We start from the raw sequence: 25,351 nt of genomic DNA on the forward strand, positions 1-25,351 counted from the left end.
ACATATTATTTCCTTCTTACAGATAAGGAAACTAAGGCTTAGAGAGATTAATTTGTCTAATTTTTCATTGATTAATTACTTAACTAATTCATTTATATTATCAAAGGTCAAATATTTTCTAGATACTTTAGCTAGTATGTTGGAAAACTATGACAAAGGACTTAGAGCTTTTAATTCAAATATGTTTCCCACTTTGATAGTTTGCTTGTAATAATATTTTTTTAAGTGGGAGGTTGACATCTTAAAAAAGACTGTGTCTTCCTGACTGAATTAGCAAAATGCAGACAGATCTCTACTATTTCTATTCATTATAGAGAATAAAAAATACTCTAATTTCCCAACTATCTAGGAGCTGGCTTCCAGATTCCAGGGACTAGTAAAGCACCTTACCAATAGAAGACACTCAAAGAAAAAATATGAAAGGGTGGGAAATAAACTCACCTTTCTCTCATTTCCACACCCACAGAGTAGTACAAGGTTTATGAGGATTTAGTTTTTATTTTTTATATTTTTTAAACATCTTTATTGGAGTATAATTGCTTTACAATGGTGTGTTAGTTTCTGCTTTATAACAAAGTGAATCAGCTATATATATACATATATTCCCATATATCCTCCCTCTTGTGTCTCCCTACTACCTTCCCAATTACAACCATCTAGGTGGTCACAAAGCACCTAGCTGATCTCCCTGTGCTATGCAGCTGCTTCAAACTAGATATTTATTTTACACTTGGTAGTATATATTAGTCCATGCCACTCTCTCACTTCGTGCCAGCTTACCCTTCTCCCTCCCCATGTCCTGAAGTCCATTCTCTACAACTGCATCTTTATTCCTGTCCTGCCACTAGGTTTTCCATAACCAATTTTTTAGATTCCATATATATGTGTTAGCATATGGTATTTGTTTTTCTCCTTCTGCCTTACTCCACTCTGTATGACAGACTCTAGGTTCATCCATCTCACTACAAATAACTCAATTTTGTTTCTTTTTATGGCTGAGTAATATTCCATGGTACATATGTGCAACATCTTCTTTATCCATTCACCAGTCAGACACTTAGGTTGCTTCCATTTCCTGGATATTGTAAATAGAGCTGTGATGAACATTGTGGTGCAGGACTCTTTTAGAAGTATGGTTTTCTCAGGGTATATGACCAGTAGTGGGATTGCTGCATCGCATGGTAGTTCTATTTTAGTTTTTTAAGGAAACTCCATACTATTCTCCTTAGTGGCTGTAACAATTTACATTCCCACCAACAATGCATGAGGGTTCCCTTTTTCCACACTCTCTCCAGCATTTACTGTTTGTAGATTTTTTCATGATGGCATTCTGCCTGGTGTGAGGTAATACCTCACTGTAGTTTTGATTTGCATTTCTCTAATGATTAGTGATGTTGAGCATCATTTCATGTGTTTGTTGGCAATCTGTATATCTTTGGAGAAATATCTATTTAGGTCTCTTGCCCATTTTTGGATTGGGTATTTAGTTATTCTGATAGTGAGTTGCATGAGCTGCTTGTAAATTTTGTGGATTAATCCTTTGTCAGTTGCTTCATTTGCAAATATTTTCTCCCATTCTGAGTGTTGTCTTTTGGTCTTGTTTATAGTTTCCTTTGCTGTGCAAAAGCTTTGAAGTTTCATTAGGTCCCATTTGTTTATTTTTGTTTTTATTTCCATTTCTCTAGGACGTGAGTCGAAAAGGATCTTGCTGTGATTTATGTCATAGGGTGTTCAGCCTATGTTTTCCTCTAAGAGTTTTATAATGTCTGGCCTTGCATTTAGGTCTTTAATCCACTTTGAGTTTATTTTTGTGTATGCTGTTAGGGAGTGTTCTAATTTTATTCTTTTACATGTAGCTGTCCAGTTTTCCCTGCACCACTTAATGAAGAGGCTGTCTTTTCTCCATTGTATATTCTTGCCGCTTTTATCAAAAATAAGATGACCATAGGTGCATGGGTTTATGTCTGGGCTCTCTATCCTACTCCATTGATCTATATTTCTGTTTTTGTGCCAGTACCATACTTTCTGGACTACTGTAGATTTGTAGTATAGTCGGAAGTCTGGAAGCCTGGTTCCTCCAGCTCCGTTTTTCTTTCTCAAGATACCTTTGGTTATTCGGGGTCTTTTGTGTTACCTTATAAATTGTGGAATTGTTTTTTATAGTTCTGTGAAAAATGCCATTGGTAGCTTGATAGGGATTACATTGAATTTGTAGATTGCTTTGGGTAGTAGAGTCATTTTCAAAATGTTGATTCTTCCACTACAAGAACATGGTATATCTCTCCATCTGTTTGTATCATCATTACTTTCATTCATCAGTGTCTTATAGTTTTCTGCATACAGTTTTTTGTGTCCTCCGGTAGGTTTATTCCTAGGTATTTTATTCTTTTTGTTGCAATGGTAAATGGGAGTGTTTTCTTAATTTCTCTTTCAGATTTTTCATCATTAGTGTAGAGGAATGCAAGAGATTTCTGTGCATTCATTTTGTATCATGCTACTTTACCAAATTCATTGATTAGCTCTAGTAGTTTTCTGGTAGCATCTTTAGAATTCTCTATGTATAGTATCATGTTATCTGCAAACAGTGACAGTTTGGCTTTTTCTTTTCCTTTCTGGATTCATTTTATTTCTTTTTCTTCTCTGAATCCTGTGGCTAAAACATCCAAGAATATGTTGAATAATAGTGGTGAGAGTGGGCAACCTTGTCTTCTTCCTGATATTAGAGGAAATGTTTTCAGTTTTTCACCATTGATAAATATGTTGGCTGTGTTTTTGTTATCTATGGCCTTTATTATGTTGAGCTAAGTTTCCTCTATGCCTCCTTTCTGGAGTGCTTTTATCATAAATGGATATTGAATTTTGTCAAAAGTTTTTTCTGCACCTTTTGAGACGATCATATGTTTTTTCTCCTTCAATATGCTAATATGTTGTATCACATTGATTGATTTACATATATTGATGCATCCTTGAATTCCTGGGATAAACCCCACTTGATCATGGAATATGTTCTTTTTAATGTGCTGTTGTATTCTGTTTCCTAGTATTTTGTTCAGGAGTTTTGCATGTTTGTTCATCACTGATATTGGCCTGTAGTTTTCTTTCTTTGTGACATCTTTTTCTAGTTTTCGCATCAGGGTGATGGTGGCCTCATAGAATGAGTTTGGGAGTGTTCCTCCCTCTGCCATATTTTGGAAGATTCTGAGAACGATAGGTGTTAGCTCTTCTCTTAATGTTTGATAGAATTTGCCTGTGAAGCCATCTGGTCCTGAGCTTTTGTTTGTTGGAAGATTTTTCATCACAGTCTCAATTTCAGTGCTTGTGATTGGTCTGTTTATATTTTCTGTTTCTTCCTGGTTCAGTCACAGAAGGTTGTGCTTTTCTAAGAATGTGTCCATTTCTTCCAGGTTGTCCATTTCATTGGCATATAGTTGCTTGCAGTAATCTCTCATGATCCCTTGTATTTCTGCAGTGTCAGTTGTTACTTTTCTTTTCTAATTCTATTGATTTGAGTCTTTTCCCTTTTTTCTTGATGAGTCTGGCTAATGGTTTATCATTTTTTTTTGTCTTCTCAAAGAACCAGCTTTTAGTTTTATTGAAATTTGCTATTGTTTCCTTCATTTCTTTTTCATTTCTTTCTGATCTGATATTTATGATTTCTTTACTTCTGCTAATTTTTTTGTTGTTGTTGTTCTTCTTTCTCGAATTGCTTCAGGTGTAAGGTTAGGTTGTTTATTTGAGATGCTACTTGTTTCTTGAGGTAGGATTGTATTGCTATAAACTTCCCTCTTATAACTGCTTTTGCTGCATCCCATAGGTTTTGGGTGGTCATGTTTTCATTGTAATTTGTGTCTAGGTATTTTTTTATTTCTGCTTTGATTTCTGCAGTGGTCTCTTGGTTATTAAGTAGCGTATTGTTTAGTTTTCATGTATTTGTATTTTTTATAGTTTTTTTTCCTGCAATTGATATCTAGTCTCATAGCGTTGAAGTCGGAAAAGATACTTGAAATGATTTCAATTTTCTTAAATTTACCAAGGCTTGATTTGTGACCCAAGAAATGATATCTCCTAGAGAATGTTCCATGAGCACTTGAGAAGAAAGTGTATTCTGTTGTTTTTGGATGGAATTTTCTATAAATATCAATAAATCCATCTTTTTTAATGTGTCATTTGAAGCTTGTGTTTCCTTGTTTATTTTCATTTTGGATGATCTGTTCATTGGTGAAAGTGGGGTATGAAAGTCCCCTTGTATGATTGTGTTACTGTCAATTTCCCCTTTTATGGCTGTTAGCATTTGCCTTATGTATTGAGGTGTTCATATGTTGGGTACGTAAATATTTACAATTGTTATATCTTCTTCTTGGATTGATCCATTGATCATTATGTAGTGTCCTTCTTTGTCTCATGTAATAGTCCTTGTTTTAAAGTCTATTTTGTCTGATATGTGAATTGTTACTCCAGGTTCTTTAGATTTCCATTTGCATGGAATAGGTTTTTCCATCCCCTCACTTTCAGTCTGTATGTGTCCCTAGGTCTGAATTGGTCTCTTGTAGACAGCATATATACAGGTCTTGTTTTTGTGTCCATTCAGCCAGTCTATGTCTTTTTGTGGGAGCATTTAATCCACTTACATTTAATGTAATTATTGATATATATGTTCCTATTACCATTTTCTTGATTGTTTTTTTATTGTAGGGCTTTTCCTTCTCTTGTGTTTCCTGCCTAGAGAATTTCCTTTAGCATTTGTTGTAAAGATGGTTTGGTGGCGCTGAATTCTCTTAGCTTTTGGTTGTTCCTAAGTTTTTAATTTCTCCATCAAATCTGAATGAGATCCTTGCTTGGTAGTGTAATCTTGGTTGTAGACTTTTCCCTTTCATCACTTTAAATATGCCCTGCCACTCCCTTCTGGCTTGCAGAGTTTCTGCTGATAGATCAGCTGTTAACCTTATGGGGCCTCCCTTATGTGTTATTTGTTGTTTTTCCCTTGCTGCTTTTAATATTTTTTCTGTGTATTTAATTTTTGATAGTTTGAGTAATACGTGTCTTGGTGTGTTTCTCCTGGGTTTCTCCTGTATGGTACTCTCTGTGCTTCCTGGACTTGATTAACTATTTTCTTTTCCATATTAGGAAAGTTTTCAACTACAATCTCTTCAAATATTTTCTCAGTCCCTTTCTTTTTTTCACCTTCTTCTGGGACCCCTATAATTCGAATGTTGTTGCCTTTTAAGTTGTCCCAGAGGTGTCTGAGACTGTTCTCAATTGTTTTCCTTCTTTTTTCTTTATTCTGCTCTGCAGTAGTTATTTCCACCCTTTTATATTCCAGGTCACTTCTCCTTTCTTCTTCCTCAGTTATTCTGCTATTGATTCCTTCTATTGAATGTTTAATTTCATTTTTATGTTGGTCATCATTGTTTGTTTGCTCTTTAATTCTTCCAAGTCCTTGTTAAATGTTTCTTGTATTTTCTCCATTCTATTTCCTAGATTTTGTATGATCTTTACAATCATTACTCTGAATTCTTTTTCAGGTAGACTGCTTATTTCCTCTTTATTTGTTTGGCCTGGTGGGTTTTTACCTTGCTCCTTCATCTGCTATGTGTTTCTCTGTCTTCTCATTTTGCTTAACTTACTGTGCTTGGGGTCTACTTTTCACAGGCTGCTGGTTTGTAGTTCCTATTGTTTTTGGTGTCTTCCCCCAGTGGCTAAAGTTGGTTCAGTAGTTTGTGTAGGTTTTTTGCTGGAGAGGACTGGTGCCTCTGTTCTGGAGGATGAGGCTGGATCTTGTCTTTTGGTGGGCAGCACCACGTCCAGTGGTGTGTTTTGGGTGTCTGCGACCTTATGATTTTAGGCAACCTCTCTGCTAATAGGTGGGGTTGTGTTCATGTCTTGGTAGTTTTTTGTCGTAGGGTGTCCAGCACTGTACCCTGCTCATCGTTGGATGGACCTGGGTCATAGTATTGAGATGGAGATATTTGGAAGATCTTTCACCATTTAATATTATGTGAAACTGTGAGGTCTCTGGTGGACCAGTGTCCTGATCTCAGCTCTCCCTTATCAGGGGCACCAGTCTGACCCCTGACCAAATTACCAAGAACCTTCAGCCACACGGCTCAGATGAACAGGGAGAAAAAAAGAGAAAGAAAAAAGAAAGAAAGAAAGAAAGAAAGAAAGAAAGAAAGAAAGAAAGAAAGAAAGAAAGAAAGAAAGAAAGAAAGAAAGAAAGAAAGAAAGAAAGAAAGAAAGAAAATAAAGTTATAAAAATAAAAGGTAATTATTAGAAATTTTAAAAAATTAAAAAGTAATAAAAGAAACAATAAAAAGGAAGAAAGAAAGAAGAGAGCGACCAAACCACCGATGATACCAAGCACTAACAGCTACACTAAAAAAAAAAATCAAAAAACAGAAACAGATGGACAGAACCCTAGGACAAATGGTAAAAGCAAAGCTATACAGACAAAATCACATAAAGAAGAATACACATACACACTCACCAAAAGAGAAAAAGGAATAAAAAGTATATATTGTTGCTCCCAAAGTCCATCTCCTCAATTTTGGGATGATTCGTTGTTTATTCAGGTATTCCACAGATGCATCGTACATCACGCTGATTGTGGAGGTTTAATCCGCTGCTCCTGAGGCTGCTGGGAGAGATTTCCCTTTCTCTTCTTTGTTTGCACAGCTCCTTGGGTTGAGCTTTGAATTTGGCCCCACCCCTGTGTGTAGGTTACCTGAGGGCATCTGTTCTTCGGTCAGAGAGGACGGGGTTAAAGTAAAAGGTGAGTAGGGAGCTCTGCCTCACTCTGGCTGGGGGAAGGGAGGGGTACAGAATGCAAGGCGAGCCTGCAGTGGCAGAGGCTGGCATGACGTTGCAACAGCCTGAGGTGTGCTATGTATTCTCCCTGGGAAGTTGTTCCTGGATCACCTGACTCTCGCAGTGGTGGGCTGCACAGGCTTCAAGGAGGGGAGGTGTGGAAAGTGGCCTATGCTTGCACACAGGCTTCTTGGTGGCGTAGCAGCAGCCTTAGCATTTAATGCCTGTCTCTGGTGTCCGTGTTGATAGCCATGGCTCAGGGCAGTCTTTGGAGCTCATTTATGTGGTGCTCTGAATCCCCTCTCCTGGTGCACCCCGAGACAATGGTCTCATGGCTCTCTGGCAGTTCCAGACTTTTTCCCGGACTTGCTCCCTGCTAGCTGTGGTGCAATAGCCCCCTTAGGCTGTGTTCATGCAGTCAACCCCAGTCCTCTCCCTGGGATCTGACCTCTGAAGTCAGAGCCTCAGCTCCCAGGACCCACCTGCCCCTGCAGGTGAGCAGACAAGCTTCTCAGGTTGGTGAGTGCTGGTCAGCACCAATCTTCTGTGCAGGAATCTCTCTGCTTTGCCCTCTGCGCCATTGCTGCTGCTCTGCCCTCCGTGGCTCCGAATATTCCCGCCTCAGCCAGCCCCGTCTCCACCACTGAAGGGGTTTCAAAGTGCGTGGAAACTTTTCCTCCTTCACAGCTCCCTCCCAGAGAGGCAGGTCCCATCCCTATTCTTTTGTCTCTAATTTTTCTTTTTTCTTTAGCCCTACCCAGGTACGTGGTGAGTTTCTTGCCTTTTAGTAAGTCTGAGGTCTTCTGCCAGCATTCATTAGATGTTCTGTAGGAGTTGTGCCACATGTAGATGTATTTCTGATGTATTTGTGGGGAGGAAGCCAATCTCCACATCTCACTCCTCTGCCATCTTAGAGGTCTCTGAGGATTTATTTTTAAAAACACTATTTATTTGAAAATAACTGCTTGTAGATTCTAATTTAGAGATATAAGTTAATTTAGTTCTTATTTTTCCACTGATCTAAGTAATGGCTTTCAGGTTACACTTCTTTGAGGGAGTTTTTGCAGTGTGTTCAAGAGGTGACAAAATCACCTCTCCCTTTTGATCCATTTGTAGTGAAATGATGGTTTGAATCCTTGATAGTTTTAATCTTTTGTTTGTTCATCTACTTTTACCTTTAACAAGAATCTTTTAAAAACTTTTAAAAATAATATTTTGTGTTTAGTTTTAAAAGCATATTTATTTAATGCTGTGTAGACAATGTCATAATATAGTGTAATATGTGACTTGTACTTGCCACATTTCCAGCTTTTCTCATAGTCATAAATCATGATTTATACACACTTTTAAGTAATATATCAAATTACCCAGCTACTCCAGATGAGTCTAAGTAATAAATTGATGACCTGCCCCCATTATTTCTTGTTATTATTTTTGATATCTTTATTGGACTATAATTGCTTTACAGTGGTGTGTTAGTGTCTGTTTTATAACAAAGTGAATCAGCCATATATACATATATCCCCATATCTCCTCCCTCTTTGGTCTCCCTCTCACCCTCCCTACCCCCCCCCAGGTAGTCACTAAGCACCGAGCTGATCTCCCTGTGTTATGCAGCTGCTTCCCACTAGAGATCTATTTTACATTTGATAGTATATGTTCGTCCATATCACTCTCTCACTTCGTCCCAGCTTACCCTTCCTCCTGCCCGTGTCCTCTAATCCATTCTCTATGTCTGCGTCTTTAATCCTGTCCTGCCCCTAGGTTCTTGAGAACGTTTTTTTTTTTAATTTAGATTCCATATATATGTGTTAGCATACAGTATTTATTTTCCCCTTTCTGACTTACTTCACTCTGTATGACAGCCCCTAGGCCTATCCACCTCACTACGAATAACTCAATTTTGTTTCTTTTTATGGCTGAGTAATATTCCATTGTATATATAAACCCACACACATATGGTCACCTTATTTTAGATAAAGGAAGCAAAAATATCCAATGGAGAAAAGACAGCCTCTTCAATAAGTGGTGCTGGGAAAACTGGACAGGTACATGTAAAAGAATGAAATTAGAACACTCCCTAACACCATACATAAAAAGGAACTCAGAATGGCTTAAAGACCTAAATGTAAGGCCAGACACTATAAAACTCTTAGGGGAAAACATAGGCAGAACACTCTATGACATAAATCACAGCAACATCCTTTTTGACCCACCTCCTAGAGAAATGGAAATTAAATAAATAAATAAACAAATGGGACCTAATGAAACTTAGAAGCTTTCACACAGCAAAGGAAACCATAAACAAGATGTAAGGACAACCCTCAGAATGGTAGAAAATATTTGCAAATGAAGTAACTGACATATGATTAATCTCCAAAATTTACAAGCAGCTCATGCAGCTCAATATAAGAAAAACAAACAACCCAATCCAAAAATGGGCAGGAGACCTAAATAGACATTTCTCCAAAGATATACAGATTGCCAACAAACACAAGAAAGGATGCTCAACATCACTAATCATTAGAGAAATGCAAATCAAAACTACAATGAGGTATCACCTCACACCAGTCATAATGGCCATTATCAAAACATCTACAAACAATAAATGCTGGAGAGGGTGTGGAGAAAAGGAAACTTATTGCGCTGTTGGTGGGAATGTAAATTGATACAGCCACTATGGAGAACAGCAGGGATGCTCCTTTGAAAACTAAAAAAGAGCTACCATATGACCTAGCAATCCCATTACTGAGCATATACCCTGAGAAAACCATAATTCAAAGAGTCATGTACCACAGTGTTCTTTGCAGCTCTATTTACAATAGCCAGGACATGGAAGCAACCTAAGTGTCCATCAACAGATGAATGGATAAAAATAATTTATTAAATTTCCCTTCCATCTGAATTCCTTTTAATTTGTAATACCTGGGGCATTATGATAATTATGTCAAAATATAAATAGCTACTTGCATTTATCTTTACATATTCTCTTTCTTTTGCTTGGAAGGCAGAATATTAGATATATGGCTATAGATATACATAGAATGATATCAAGCTTAACACAGATTTATAATATGTATCTATCAGAATGCATCTATGTAAACATTCTTCTCTCATAACACCCTGTATCTTCAAATAGAGTAGCTTAATGGAGCCCATGTTTAAGCTGTTCATCTCTCTATTAACTTTTATTAAGCTATCAGTTGTTTTCTATGAGAAGAAATGCGCTCTGTCAAACAGGAAATTGGTGCTAAAATCCTGTATGGACTAAAACAGCAGAAGTAAGCAAATCAGATAGTGTTTCAAAGTAGCATGCTGGGTACAAATTTGATCAAAGGAGTATGTTAGAGATTAAAGTAGTTGAAATACTAATTGACACTTTAGCTACTATCTTCAGTGGCTCTCAATTTCTACATCTTTTTCAGAACAGTAAAGATTAGCTTTTCATATACTTTTTCATTTTGCCTCTCTCTCTGTATTGTCTATTTTGTAAAGATTTCAACACATAAATCCAAGCAAATAGATGTCTAATATGTATTCTGTATTCACAGAAATAAACCATTAGCCATGTCAAGGTTATTGAATTCAGCAAGATAATTGTCCTAAATGTAGAGGATTATTAATACACTGATGTAAAAACATTGTATTATCACTTAATATAGCCTAATCCAGCTAAGCTATTAAAGTGTGGGATTTCTTTTCTTCCCAGGATTTGGGTTACACAAACATTTACTGGACACAATTTCATTAGCTAGATGATTTGAGTTACAAATTTTTCACAATGGCTTCTAACCTTCTATCAAGAAAAAGAATTTCTCCATTTTTTAAAAATAATCAATCTTGAAGTCTGTTACCCTCATGCCACTATCCACTCTCTCCTTCCCATGACTGCTGAACTCTGTTAAAGGAAGCCTACACATGCTGCTTCCAATTGCAGACAACATAGTTATCTAATTATATTAATTCTGGTTCCAGAGACAAGTTCTGGAAAATTTCTTAGCCATTTCTCTTTGAATATTTCTTTTCTTCTGTGTTCTCTATTCCCTTCTTCTGAGAATCCACCTAAATAGGTGTTGGAATTTCTTGCCTTACTCTCATTTCTCTTAAACTCTCATATTTTCCATCTCCTTGTCTATCTGTACTGCATCCTAGATAATTTCTTCAGAGATATCTCCCAGTCCACTATTGCTCTCTTCAGTTTCGTCTAATCTTTTGTTTAAGCTATGCATCAAGCTTTTAATTTTAAATATTATATTTATTTCTAACAATTCTATTTTGTAATTTAAAAAATATGTTGAGAAGTTTCTTGCTCATTAATTTGATCTCATTTTTTTTTCTTTATGCAGTTCACATAAGGTATCAAATGACTATATATCTGAGTTCCTTAGGGGTCTAAATCTATGGGGTTTTTTGTTACTGTGATTCTCACTTATGGTGGTTTGATTCCTTGGATGTTTAAACAGTTTGTTTGTGTGTGTGTGTGTGTGTGTGTGTGTGTGTGTGTGTGAGAGAGAGAGAGAGAGAGAGAGAGAGAGAGAGAGAGAGAGAGAGAGATAATATTTGGTTAAATTTAATTGTGAGAATCCCAAGAACCTAAAATGGAGATGCTTTACTTTAGTGGAAAAAATGTATTGGTTTATGCTAGGAGCCAAGAAGTGCTACTGACATACGGATCCTAGCTTAATGCAGGAGTCTCAAGTTCAGCATCCTCACCTTGCTTTTAGCTCAAAGCTTTGTCTCTTGATCTCACTACCATATAGATATTCATCTCTATGACAACCAAGCTTACTTATTAATTTATTATTTACTGCATATAGCTGCTTTCTTGACACTTGGTTTTCGATTCTGTTCATACTTTCTTTTCTTTTTCCATTTCTTCATTCTTTCCTCCCCTTCTTCCATCCTTCCCTTTCTCTTTCTGTCTGTCTTTCTCTCTCTCTCTTTTTTTTTTGGTTCACTGAGATTTGCCTCTTGTGAATCAAACAATGCATTTAAATATATGTTCCTTTAATGAGGATTTCATTGTAGCAGGAGAGCCATTTAGTGTATCTAATCTGACATATTGTTAGAAGCAGAATTGTCAATGCATGTTTACAATGAATGAACATGTCACTGTGTTTGAGCTCACTGTACCTTATAACACTTTATGCAAAACATTACTTTAGAAGACAATTACCAAAATGCCGTGGAAACAGTTTTAAATACTCTAAAATAAACACTATTGAATATATATATATATAAATATATATATATATATATATTAGAAACATCCATGTAAATGTATAGACTCTTATGGAAAATACTAAACTCACAGAAAAAAATCTCTATTTTTTAAATTTCTTTCTTTTTTCAGTGTAAATAAAACAGGGAATTAATTAGAAAAATACAGTTTTTTGCAGGGACTCCAACAGCGGAAATGGGTTAACAGCTAAAGCAGGCCTTTTGGCAGGACAGATCATGTTGCAATCACAAACGTTTAATTCTGGGTTTTGCAAGAGCATGAAGAAAATATCCTAGAGGTCAGTTCTCCTGGTATAGTACATAAGGCACTAGAATGTGGCTTCATTTCTGCTGGCTTTTGTTTTAATATCTTTATTGGAGTATAATTGTTTTACAATGGTGTGTTAGTTTCTGCTGTATAACAAAGTGAATCAGCTATAAATAAACATATATCCCCATATCTCCTCCCTCTGGGGTCTCCCTCTGACCCTCCCTCGCCCACCCCTCTAGATGTACAAAAAGCACAGAGCTGATCACCCTGTGCTATCTGGTTGCTTCCCACTAGAAATCTATTTTACATTTGGTAGTGTATATATGTCCATGCCACTCTCTCACTTCGTCCCAACTTACCCATCCCCTCTCTGTGTCCCCAAGTCCATTCTCTACATCTGCATCTTTATTCCTGTCCTGCCTCTAGGTTCTTCAGAACTTTTCTTTTTTTTTTAGATTCCATATATATATGTGTTAGCCTACGGTATTTTTTTTCCCTTTCTGACTTACTTCACTCTGTATGACAGTCTCTAGATCCATCCACCTCACTATAGATAACTCAGTTTCGTTTCTTTTCATGGCTGAGTAACATTCCACTGTATATATGTGCAACATTTTCTTTATCCATTCATCTGTCGATGGACACTTAGGTTGCTCCCATCTCCTGGCTATTGAAAATAGAGCTGCAATGAACATTGCAGTACATGGCTGTTTTTAAATTATGGTTTTCTAAGGGTATATACTCAGTAGAAGGATTGCTGGGTCATATGGTAGTTCTATTTGTAGTTTTTTAAAGAACCTCCATACTGTTCTCCATAGTGGTGTTATCAATTTACATTCCCATGAACAGTACAATAAGGGTCATTTCATCCACAGCCTCTCCAACATTTATTGTTTGTGGATTTTTTGATGATGGCCATTCTGACTGGTGTGAGGTGATACCTCATTTTAGTTTTGATTTGCAATTCTCTAATGATTAGTAATGTTGAGCATCCTTTCATGTGTTTGCTTGCAATCTGTATATCTTCTTTGGAGAAATGTCTATTTAGGCCTTCTGCCCATATTTGGATTGTGTTGTTTGTTTTTTGATGTTGAGCTGTATGAGCTGCCTGTATATTCTGGAGATTAATCCTTTGTCAGTTGCTTCATTTGTAAATATTTTCTCCCATTCTGAAGGTTGCCTTTTCATCTTGTTTATGGTTTCCTTTCCTGTGCAAAAGATTTTAAGTTTCATTAGGTCCCATTTGTTTATTTTTATTTCCATTACTCTAGGAAGTGAGTCAAGAAGGATCTTGCTGTGATGTACGTCAAAGAGTGTTCTGCCTAGGTTTCCTCAAAGAGTTTTATAGTGTCTGGCCTTACATTTAGGTCTTTAATCCATTTTCAGTTTATTTTTGTGTATGGTGTTAGGGGGTGTTCTAATTTCATTCTTTTATATGTAGCTGTCCAGTTTTCCCAGAACCACATATTGAGGAGGCTGTCATTTCTCCATTGTATATTCTTGCCTCCTTTATCAAAAATAAGGTGACCATATGTGTGTGAGTTTACGTCTGGATTTTCTATCCTGTTCCATTGAATTATATTTCTGTTTTTGTGCCAGTACCATACTGTCTTGATTACTGTAGCTTTGTAGTATAGTCTGAAGTCAGGGAACCTGATTCCTCCAGCTCTGTTTTTCTTCCTCAAGATTGCTTTGGCTCTTCGGGGTCTTTTGTGTTTCCATACAAATTGTGAAAGATTTTGTTCTAGTTCTGTGAAAAATGACAGTTGTAGTTTGATAGGGATTACATTGAATCTGTAGATTGCTTTGGGTAGTAGAGTCATTTTCACAATGCTGATTCTTCCAATACAAGACCATGGTATATCTCTTTGTATCTTCTTTAATTTCCTTTGTCAGTGTCTTAGAGTTTTGTGCATACAGGTCTTTTGTCTCCTTAGGTAGGTTTATTCCTAGATATTTTATTCTTTTTGTTGCAATGGTAAATGTGAGTGATATCTTAATAGCTCTTTCAGATTCTTCATCATTAGTGTATAGGAATGCAAGAGATTTCTGTGCATTAATTTTATATCTTGCTACTTTACTAAATTCATTGATTAGCTCTAGTAGTTTTCTGGTAGCATCTTTGGGATTCTCTATGTATCGTGTCATGTCATCTCAAAGAATGACAGTCTTACTTCTTTTCCAATTTGGATCCCTTTTATCTCTTTTTCTTCTCTGATTGCTGTGGCTAAGACTTCAAAAAGTATGTTGAATAATAGGGGTGATAGTGGGCAACCTCGTATTGTTCCTGATCTTAGTGGAAATGATTTCAGTTTTTCACCATTGACAAGGATGTTGGCTGTGGATTTGTCATCTATGGTATTCATTTTGTTGTGGCAAGTTCCTTCTGTGCCTACTTTCTGGAGAGTTTGTATCATAAATGTGTGTTGAATTTTGTCAAAAGCTTTTTCTGCATCTATTGAGATGATCATATGGATTTCTCCTTCAATTTGTTAATATGGTTTATCATATAGATTGATTTTTGTATATTGAAAAAACCTTGCATTCCTGGGATAAACCCCAGTTGATCATGGTGTATGTTCCTTTTAATGTGCTGTTGGATTCTGTTTGCTAGTGTTTTTTTGAGGATTTTTGCATCTATATTCATCGGTGATATTGGTCTGTAGTTTTCTGTTTTGTGCCATCTTTGTCTGGTTTTGGTATCACAGTGATGGTGGCCTCGTAGAATAAGTTTGGGAGTGTTCCTCCCTCTGCTACATTTTGGAAGACTTTGAGAACGATAGGTGTTAGCTCTTCTGTAATGTTTGATAGAATTCGCCTGTGAAGCCATCTGGTCCTGGGCTTTTGTTTGTTGGAAGATTTTTAATCACAGTTTCAATTTCATTGCTTGGGATTGGTCTGTTTATTTTTTCCCTTTCTTCCTATTTCAGCCTCGGGAGGTTGTGTTTTTCTAAGAATGTGTTCATGTCTTCAGTTTGTCCATTTTATTGGCATATTGTTGCTTTTAGTGATCTCTCATGATCCTTTGTATTTCTGCAGTGTCAGTTGTTATTTCTCCTTTTTCATTTCTTATTTTATTCATTTGAGTCTTCTTTTTTTTCTGGAGTCTGGCTAATGGTTTATCGATTTTATTTGTCTTCTCAAAGAACCAACTTTTAGTGTTATTGATCTTTGCTATCATTTACTTCATTTCTTTTTCCTTTATTTCTGATCTTATCTTTATGATTTCTTTCCTTCTTCTAACTTTGGGTTATTTTTTTCTTCATACTCTAATTGCTTTAGGTGTAAGATTTGTTTATTTGAGATGTTTCTTCTTTCCTGAGGTAGGATTGTATTGCTATAATCTTCCCACTTTAGAACTGCTTTTGCTGCATCCAATAGGTTTTGGGGCATTGTGTTTTCATTGTCGTTTCTTTTTTTAGATATATTTTTATTTAATCTTTAATTTCTTCAGTGATCTCGTGGTTATTTAGTAGTGTATTATTTAGCTTCCATGTGTTTGTATTTTTTACAGATTTTTTCTTGTAATTGATATCTAATCTCATAGCATTGTGGTTGAAACAGATATTTGATGATACAAGTTCAATTTTCTTAAATTTTCCAAGGGTTGATTTGTGACCCAGGAAATGATCTCTCCTGGAGAATGTTTCATGAGCACTTGAGTAGAAAGTGCATTCTGTTGATTTTGGATGGAATGTCCTATAAATATCAATTAAGTCCATCTTTCTTAATGTATCATTTAAAGATTGTGTTTCCTTATTTATTTTCATTTAGATGATTTGTCCATGGGTCAACTGGGGTGTCAAAGTCCCCTACTATGATTGTGTTACTGTCGATTTTCCCTATTATGGTTGTTAGCATTTGCCTTATGTATTGAGGTGCTCCTATGTTGGGTTCATAAATATTTACAATTGTTATGTCTTTTTATTGGATTGATCCCTTGATCATTACATAGTTTCCTTCTTTGTCTCTTGTGATAGTCTTTATTTTAAAGTCTATTTTGTCTGATATGAGAATTGCTACTCTAGCTTTCCTTTGATTGTCATTTGCATAGAATATCTTTTTCCATCCCCTAACTTTCAGTTTGTTTGTGTCCCTAGGTCTGAAGTGGATGTCTTGGAGACAGCATATATACAGGTCTTGTTTTTGTACCCATTCAGCCAGTCTATGTCTTTTGGTTGGAGCATTTAATCCATTTACATTTAAGGTAGTTATCGATGTGAATGTTTTTATTACCATTTTCTTAACTGCTTTAGGTTTGTTATTGTAGGTCTTTTTCTTCTCTTCTGTTTCCTGCTTAGAGAAGTTCCTTTAGCATTTGTTGTAAACCTTGTTTGATGTTGCTGAATTCTCTTAACTTTTGCTTGTTTGTAAAGGTTTTAATTTCTCGGTTGAATCTGAATAAGATCCTTGCTGTGTAATCTTAGTTGTAGGTTTTTCCCTTTCATCACTTTAAATATGTCCTGCCACTTCCTTCTGGTTTGCAGAGTTTCTGCTGAAAGATCAGCTGTTAACCTTATGGGGATTCCCTTGTATGTTATTTGTAGCTTTTCCCTTGCTGCTTTTAATATTTTTTCTTTGTATTTAATTTTTGATAGTTTGTTTAATATGTGCCTTGTAGTGCATCTCCTTGCATTTATCCAGTATAGGACTCTCTGTGCTTCCTACAGTTGATTATTTCCTTTCCCATATTAGGGAAATTTTCTACTATAATCTCTTCAAATATTTTCTCAGTCCCTTTTTCTTTTTCTTTTGCTTCTGGGACCCTTATAATTAGAATTTTGGTGTGTTTAATGTTGTCCCAGAAGTCTCTGAGACTGTCCTAAATTCTTTCCAATCTTTTTTCTTTATTCTGCCTGCAGCAGTTATTTCCACTCTTTCATCATTCAGGTCACTTACCCATTCTTCTGCCTCAGTTATTCTGCTATTCATTCCTTCTAGAGAATTTTTAGTTTCATTTATTGTGTTCTTCATCATTGTTTGTTTGCTCTTTAGTTCTTCTAGGTCCTTGTTAAACGTTTCTTCTATTTTCTCCATTCTATTTTCAAGATTTTGGATCATCTTTACTATCATTACTCTGAATTCTTTTTCAGGTAGACTGTCTATTTCCTTTATTTGTTTGGTGTTGTGGGTTTTTACCTTGCTCCTTCATCTGCTGTGTGTTTCTCTGTCTTCTCATTTTGCTTAACTTACTCTGTTTGGGGTCTCCGTTTCACAGGCTGCAGGTTCGTAGTTCCTGGTTTTCTTGGTGTCTTCCCCCAGTGGGTAAGGTTGGTTCAGTCAGTTGTGTAGGCTTCCTGGTGGAGGGGACTGGTGCCTGTGTTCCTGTGGATGAGGCTGGTTCTTGTCTTTCTGGTGAGCAGGACCACGTCTGGTGCTGTGTTTTGGGGTGTCTGTGAACTTATTATGATTTTAGGCAGCCTCTTTGCTAATGGATGTGGTTGTGTACCTTTCTTGCTAGTTGTTTGGCATAGCATGTCCAGAACTCTAGTTTGCTGGTTGTTGAGTGGGGCTGGGTATTCATGTTGAGATGGAGATCTCTGGGAGATCTTTTGCCATTTTATATTACATGGGACTGGGAGGTCTCTGGTGGACCAATGTCCTGATCTCGGCTCTCCCACCTCATAGGCACAGGCCTGACACGCGGCCAGAGCATCAAGACCTCTGAGCCACACAGCTCAGAAGGAAAGTAAGAAAAAAAGGGAAGGAAAGAAAGAAAAATAAAATAAAATAAAGTTATTAAAATAAAAAATATATTATTAATAATAAAAAATTAAAAAGTAATTGAAAAGAAAGAAGGAAGAGTGCATCGAAACCAAAACACAAATCCACCAATGATAACAAGCTGTAAATCTATACTAAAAATTAACAAAAAACAAAAAATAGATGGACAGACAGAACCCTAGGACAAATGATAAAAGCAAAGCTCTCCAGCTCCTGGTCCTCTTCTATGGAGTGGGCAGCTTCCAGGATCCTCAGGTGGTGCTGGTGGGCCGGAGGTGCTGCCCCATTCCTCGAAGCATGAAGGCACCACAGGAAGGAAGGACTGAGAGAAGGTGCAATCTCTATTTAAAGATTTTCAAGCTACTTGAGTACAAGAACAAGGTTCTGTCATCATTACATTCCAAGCATCTGAAATAATGTGGGGCACAGAAAGCATTATTTACAAAAATAATTAATTGAAATCATATTAAGGGCCCAAATTATGACCTTGAGAAAATTGTGCATGTGTGAACTCTTTTTGTTATTCTATCACTGTGGCATCAAATGCTATAGATTTTTATAGCATTCTCTACTACAGTACTTTAGCAAGATCTGTTCTGATCTATTGTAACCGTGGAAATCATCAAGATTACTCTGTTTGTGGAAATATACACAGTAAATTAATATGTTTAACTATATTTTCATTCATAATAAAGAATTTTAAATATTTTTTATTAGTTTTACCTGGGGACTTTTGTATAATACAGTTATCCAAACAAGTACATCTAGAACAAATAATTTAAAACCTTGACAAAACTATTTATTATTAGAAAATTAAACCTAAAAATTGAAGGTTTGAGTTTTAAAAATACACATGATCATTCTCTGGTTATAGTAACTAATATGTGATGCTATTATCTCAACAAATAAATTCTAAAGGACCAGGATAACTAAATTAGAATAAATAGAAATACATTACTATGACTTTTTGATTTGTTACTGGAATTGTAAATAAATTGTTTTGGATCAGAGTATATCACTTTTCTAAATACCAACAGCAGACTTTTTCCTTGCATAACAAATATTCCTAGATTGATGGATAACTATAGAATCTTGGAAAATAAAAAGAGATTAAATGTATTTTAAAAGTGCTGTTTTATTGGGACTTCCCTCGTGGTCTAATTGTAAAGAATCCGCCTTCCAATGCAGGGGATGTGAGCTCGATTCCTGGTCTGGGAACTAAGATCCCACATGTCACGGGGCAACTAAGCCCACATGCCACAACTAGAGAGCTCATGCACCTCAACTGGAGAGGCCGTGTGCTGCAAACTACAGAGCCCACGTGCCCTGGAGTCCACGTGCCACAACTAGAGAGAGAAAACCCACACACCACAACTAGAGAGAAGCCCACGCACTGCAACGAAAGATCCCACATGCCACAACAAACACACAGCACAGCCAAAAAATAAAATAAATAAAATGTTTTTTAAAAAAGACAACACATTGATTTAAAAAATAATAAAAGTGCTTTTTTATAATACAGAAGAGCCAAATGAACCAACCTATTTTTTATATTTGTATTCAAATGTTTATATTTTCAATTAGCTTAAACCTGAATATAGACTGTGTAATCTAATAATACTACTCTAATAACATCATAGAACGTTTCTTAGGCAAGAGCTTTATGAATATGACTATGAGACTATTAATGTAGAGCTAGTAATAACAAGTAAGTTTGTAATAACAAGTAAGTTTATCTTAATTGAGCTCTCACATTGTAATTAAATACAATCTCAAATACTGGTCTCAGAATTTAGCTCCCTTAAAAATGAGAGTATGCACATGGACACACACACACACACACACACACACACACACACACATACACATACACATACACACCATGGCTCATTCATTATTTAAGAAAGGCTCTTAGTTAAAAATAACAGAAATACATTCTGGTTACATCCAGTTTGTTTTATGTGTTATTACTGGCTTTTAAGCTCATGATCCAAATAAGGATGTTTGAGAACTATAACAAACCTCTACATCAGGTGCAAATAATTTTTGAAAAGTGAAATCCTGTCATAATGATCAAAACAGGTCAGACAGTGTCAAAAGTGTTGTAGCTTATCTTGACAAATTTTGATAAGAAGGAAAAAAGAATGAGAAAGGGGTTTCTATAAGTTATAAACTACTAGCTTGATCTGTCTGGTTTGAGGTTTGTCAAAATATTCCCAGAAGTGTTCTTATAGCAATCACATCCTTATAAGCAGCATCAGACTCTGTTCTAACATGATTTTCGGGTATGGGCAATAGAAATTGAGATATATCTAGTTTAAGTTATTTCAAAACTCCTTGTCATTTTACTCTAGAATGTTAAATTATTGTTATTAAAGGCTTTATTTTGTCATGATCTTTCACAATGGGAAAAAAGAATGGCTGATCTTTAATCTGGAGATATAATAGAAATATATATGCATACTATATATATATATATATATATGTGTGTGTGTGTGTGTGTATACATATATTTACCAGCAAAAACATCATTGAGGACACATATAAAATCATGCCTTGAACTATTTACCTTAAAAATGGCATGAAAATGTCTAGTTCACAGATCACAACTGACCCAAACTAGTAATAAGCCAAACAATGTGTAGATATTATAAAATAACATTGCCTTTTAAAATCTTTGAATTTAATGTATGCCTTGGTTTCTCAGCTCATTGCTTGTGCTTTGTTCACCTCAACTGGATGCTTTCAGTTAATTGCTAGAAAACTACTGAGAATTAATCCTGATACCACATTTGCTTATTGCTGTTTCAGGTGTTGTGCACTTGTTTTATCTATAGTTGTTTCATCACTGTAAAAATAAATTAATTCTTTTTTGTCAAAGGAGTATCTCAATTGTACAATATACTTTTCCACTCATGGAATATGTTAGATTAAAATGAAGTTAGAGAACACTTCCCAGCTAATTCTGTAAAGCCAGTTTCCCAATTCATCCTATGAAGTGGTAATTCCCTGATACTAAAACTAGACAAAGACATCACAAGAAAGGAAATAACTATAGAACAATATCAATTATGAATATAAGTGCAAAAAATGTTCTTCAAAATACAAGCAATTGAAATTTAGCAACACATAAAAATAATTATACATCATGACCAAGAAGACTTTATCCAAGGAACAAAAGTTTAGTTCAACACAAAAAAAAAACAGTGAAAATATCTCTTTTTGCAATGACATGATGTGACATGTAGAAAACCCCAAAAACTCCACCAAAAGCCTATCAGAACTAATAAACAAATTCATTAAAGTTGCAGGATTCAAAATCAACATACAAAAATCTGTTGTGTTTCAATACACTAATAAAGAACAATAAGAAAGAGAAATTAAGAAAACATTCCCAAGTACAACTGCATCAAAAAGAATAAAATACTTAGGAATAAATTTACCCAAGGAGGTGAAAGACTGGAACACTGAAAACTACAAAATATTGAAGAAAGAAATTAAATACACAAATAAAAGGAAAAACATCTCATGTTCAGTAATTGGAAGACTTTTATTGTTAAAATGTTCATACTACCCAAAGTGATCTAGAAATTCAGTGCAATTCCTATCAAAACCCTAATAGTATTCTTATAGAAATAGGAAAAAAAAACAATTCTAAACTTCATATAGAAACACAAATGACCCCAAATAGCAAAAGCAATATTAAGAAAGAAGAACAAAGATTGAGGCATCATAGTCCTGCTTTAAAATTAACCCTAACCCCAACCCTAACACTAACCCCATCACAAAGCTGTAGAAATCAATAGTATGGAACTAACATAAAAACAGACATATAGACCAATGGAACACAGAAATAAACCCATGCATATATGGTAAACTGACTTTGACAAAGGTGCCAGGAATACACAATGGGCAATGAATAGTCTCTTCAACAAAAATGGTGCTGGGAAAACTGGGTATCCACATGAAAAATAATAAAATTAAACCCTTATCTTACACCGTACACAAAAATCAACTCAAAATGGATTAAAGACCCAATACTGTAAAACTCCTAAATGAAAACATAGGGGGAAATCTTCATGACATTGGTCTAGGCACTAATTACTTGGATATGCCACCAAAAGCACAAGCAACAAAAGCAAAAAGATAAGTAGTTATGCATCAAATTAAAAAGCTTCTGTACAGCAAAGGAAAAATCAAAATAGTAAAAAGACAACCTACAGAACTGAAGAAAAGATTTGCAAACTATATATGTGTTAAGGTGTTAATATACAGAATATAGAAGGAACTCCTACAACTCCATTTAAAAGAGAGAGAGAAACAAATAACCTGATTTTAAAAAGTACTTAGACATTTACCCAACGGAGACATACAAATGGCCAAGAAATATATGAAAATATTGTCAACCTCACTAATCATCAGGGAAATTCAAATCAAAACCAAAATGAGATATAACTTACACCTATTAAGACATTTTAAAAAGATAACAAATGTTTATGAGGATACGGAGAAACTGAAACACTTGTATACTGTTGAGTGGGAAAGTAAAATGCTGCAGTCAATATGGAAAATAGTATGGAGGGTCCCCAAAATTAAAAAATAACAACTATGTGATGGATTCTGGGTATATATCCAAAAGAATTGAAATCAGGAACTTGAAGAGATATCTGCAGTCCCAAATTCATTACAGCATTATTTACAACAGCCAAGATATTGAAACAACATAAATTCCCATCAATGGATGAATGTATAAAGAAAATATGGCATATATACATAATGGACAATATTATGTATAAAGAAAATATGGCATATATACATAATGGACAATTATTCAGTCACAAATAAGAAAATCTTACCGTATGCAACAACATGGACGAAACTGGAGGACATCATGCTAAGTGAAATAAGTCAGTCACAGAAAGACATGTAGTATATGATTTCACAATATGAGGTATCTAAAACAGTTAAGCTTATAGAAACAGAGAGGAGAATGGTGGTTTGTCAGGAGCTGGAGGGAGGGGAGTGGAAGTTGCTGTTCAATGGGCACAAAGTTTCAGTTATGTAAGATGAATAAATTCCAAAGATATGCTGTACAACTTTGTGCCTACAATAAAAATAATGTATTGTGCACTTAAAATTTTGTTAAGTGGATAGATTTCAAGTTAAATGTTCTTACCACAATAAAACAATAATAATTATTATTATTATAAACAATTTCCTTTCAAAAATCAATCTAAAGTATTTTATTAGTAGAATAAAGGACAAAAACCACATGATCATCTCAATTGAAGCAGATAAATAATATGACAATATCTAACATATTTTCATGGTAAAGCATTCAATGAACTAGACCTAGAAAGAAACTTCCTCAGTCTGATAAAAGGCATATGAAAAACCCATTGATAACATTATACTTAATGATGAAAGACTGAACACCTTCCCCCTAAGATTGGAAAAAAAGACAAGGATTTACACTCTCACCACTTCTATTCAACATTGTACTGGACATTGTAGCCAGGGGAATTAGGTCAGAAAAAGAAAAGGCATACAGATTGGAAAAGAAGAAATAAAACAATTTCATTTTCAGATGTCATGATTTTATATGTAGAAAACCTTAAAGAATCTACAGAAAACCCATAGAGCTAATAGCCAAGTTCAACAAGGCTGATGAATACAAATTAAATATAGAAAAATAAAATGTATTTCTATACACTAGCAGTGAACAATTCAAAATTGTTGAAATTAAGAAAACAATTTCATTTACAATTGAATGTAAAACATTCAAAATAAAATATGAATAAACTTAGCAAAACAGGTGCAAAACTATGCTCTGAAAGCTACAAAACATTATTGAAGAAATTAAAGAGAACCTATAATAAATGGAAACACATCCCATGTTCATGGATCAAAATATTAATATTGTTATGATGGCAATGCACCCCAAATTGATCTACAGATCCAGTATACTCCCTATAGAAATTTCTGTTGGCATTTTATTAGAAATTGATTATGAAGTTCTTATGAAAATATAAGGGACCCATGATTTCCAAAATAATCTTGAAAAAATAAAAAAATAAAATTGGAGTACTCATATTCCCAAATTTCAAAACTTATTATAAGGTTACAGTAATCAAGACATTGTAATACTGGCATAATGATAGACATATTGATCATGGAATAGAATTGAGAGTCCAGAAATAAACCCTTAACTTTTATGGTCAAGTGATTTTTGACAAGGGTGCTAACTCAATGGGGGAAATAATAGTGTTTTCAATAAATTGTGCTGGGACCATTGGATACCCAACTGCAAAAGAATAAAAGTAGTTCCCTGCCTAATACCAAACACAAAACTTAACAGAGATCATAGGTTTAAGTGTGAGAGCTAAAATAACACTCTTAGATCAAAGAATTAGTAGTATATCTTTAAGGAGTATGGTTTAATCTTCAAAGATCTAAGGACAGGAGTATACCTTTAGAAAGTTGGTTTTAGTAAAGGATTCTTAGATATGACAACAAAAGCATACATGGCAAAAGAAAAAAATAGATAAATTGAACTTTATTAAAATTAAAAACTTTGTTATGAACAATACTATGAAAAAAGTGAAAACACACCACAGAATGAGATAAAATGTTTAAAAATCATATATCTGACAAGGTTCTTGTATCCAGAATATATAAAGAACTCTTAAAAAACTTGAAAACATCAAAGACAAACATTTCAATTTGAAAATACAAAACAAAGAAAGGACTTAACTAGATATTTCTTCAAAGAAGATAAGCAAATGGACAATAAGCACGTGAAAAGATACACAAAATCATTATTTATCAGGGAAGGCATGTCAAGACCACATGATAACACTTCATACCCACTAGAATGGCTATAATCAAAAAAGCAGATAATAATAAGTGTTGAAGAGGATGGAGGAGAATTGAAACACTCACACATTGCTATTGGGAACATAAAATTCCATAGCCACTGTGGAAAACAGTGTTGCAGTTTCTCGAGAGGTCAAATATAGAGGTACCATATATATGACCCAGCAATTCAACTCCTAGGTATACACAGAAAACAAATGGAAACATAAGTGGACACAATAACTGTACACGAATGTTCATAGCAGCATTATTTATAATAGCCAAAAGAGGGAAACACCCTGAATGTCCATCAACTAATGAATGGTTAAACAAAATGAAGCATATCCATACAATAGAATAATATTCAGACATAAGAAGGATGAACCTTGAAATCATTATGCTTAGTGAAAGAAGACAGCTGCAAAAGACCACATATTGTATGATTTCATTTATATGAAAAATCCAGATTCGGCAAA

At 35.0% G+C, this 25,351-nt stretch overlaps 1 protein-coding gene across 1 annotated transcript in view; it reads right to left on the reverse strand.

The window, feature by feature from the left end:
• DACH2 (dachshund family transcription factor 2) overlaps positions 1–25,351 on the reverse strand; it is a 638,219-nt gene that overhangs the window by 100,669 nt on the left and 512,199 nt on the right. The window lies entirely within an intron of this gene.

This window comes from Lagenorhynchus albirostris, chromosome X, assembly GCF_949774975.1.
Source record: "Lagenorhynchus albirostris chromosome X, mLagAlb1.1, whole genome shotgun sequence".
Taxonomy (NCBI): domain Eukaryota; kingdom Metazoa; phylum Chordata; class Mammalia; order Artiodactyla; family Delphinidae; genus Lagenorhynchus; species Lagenorhynchus albirostris.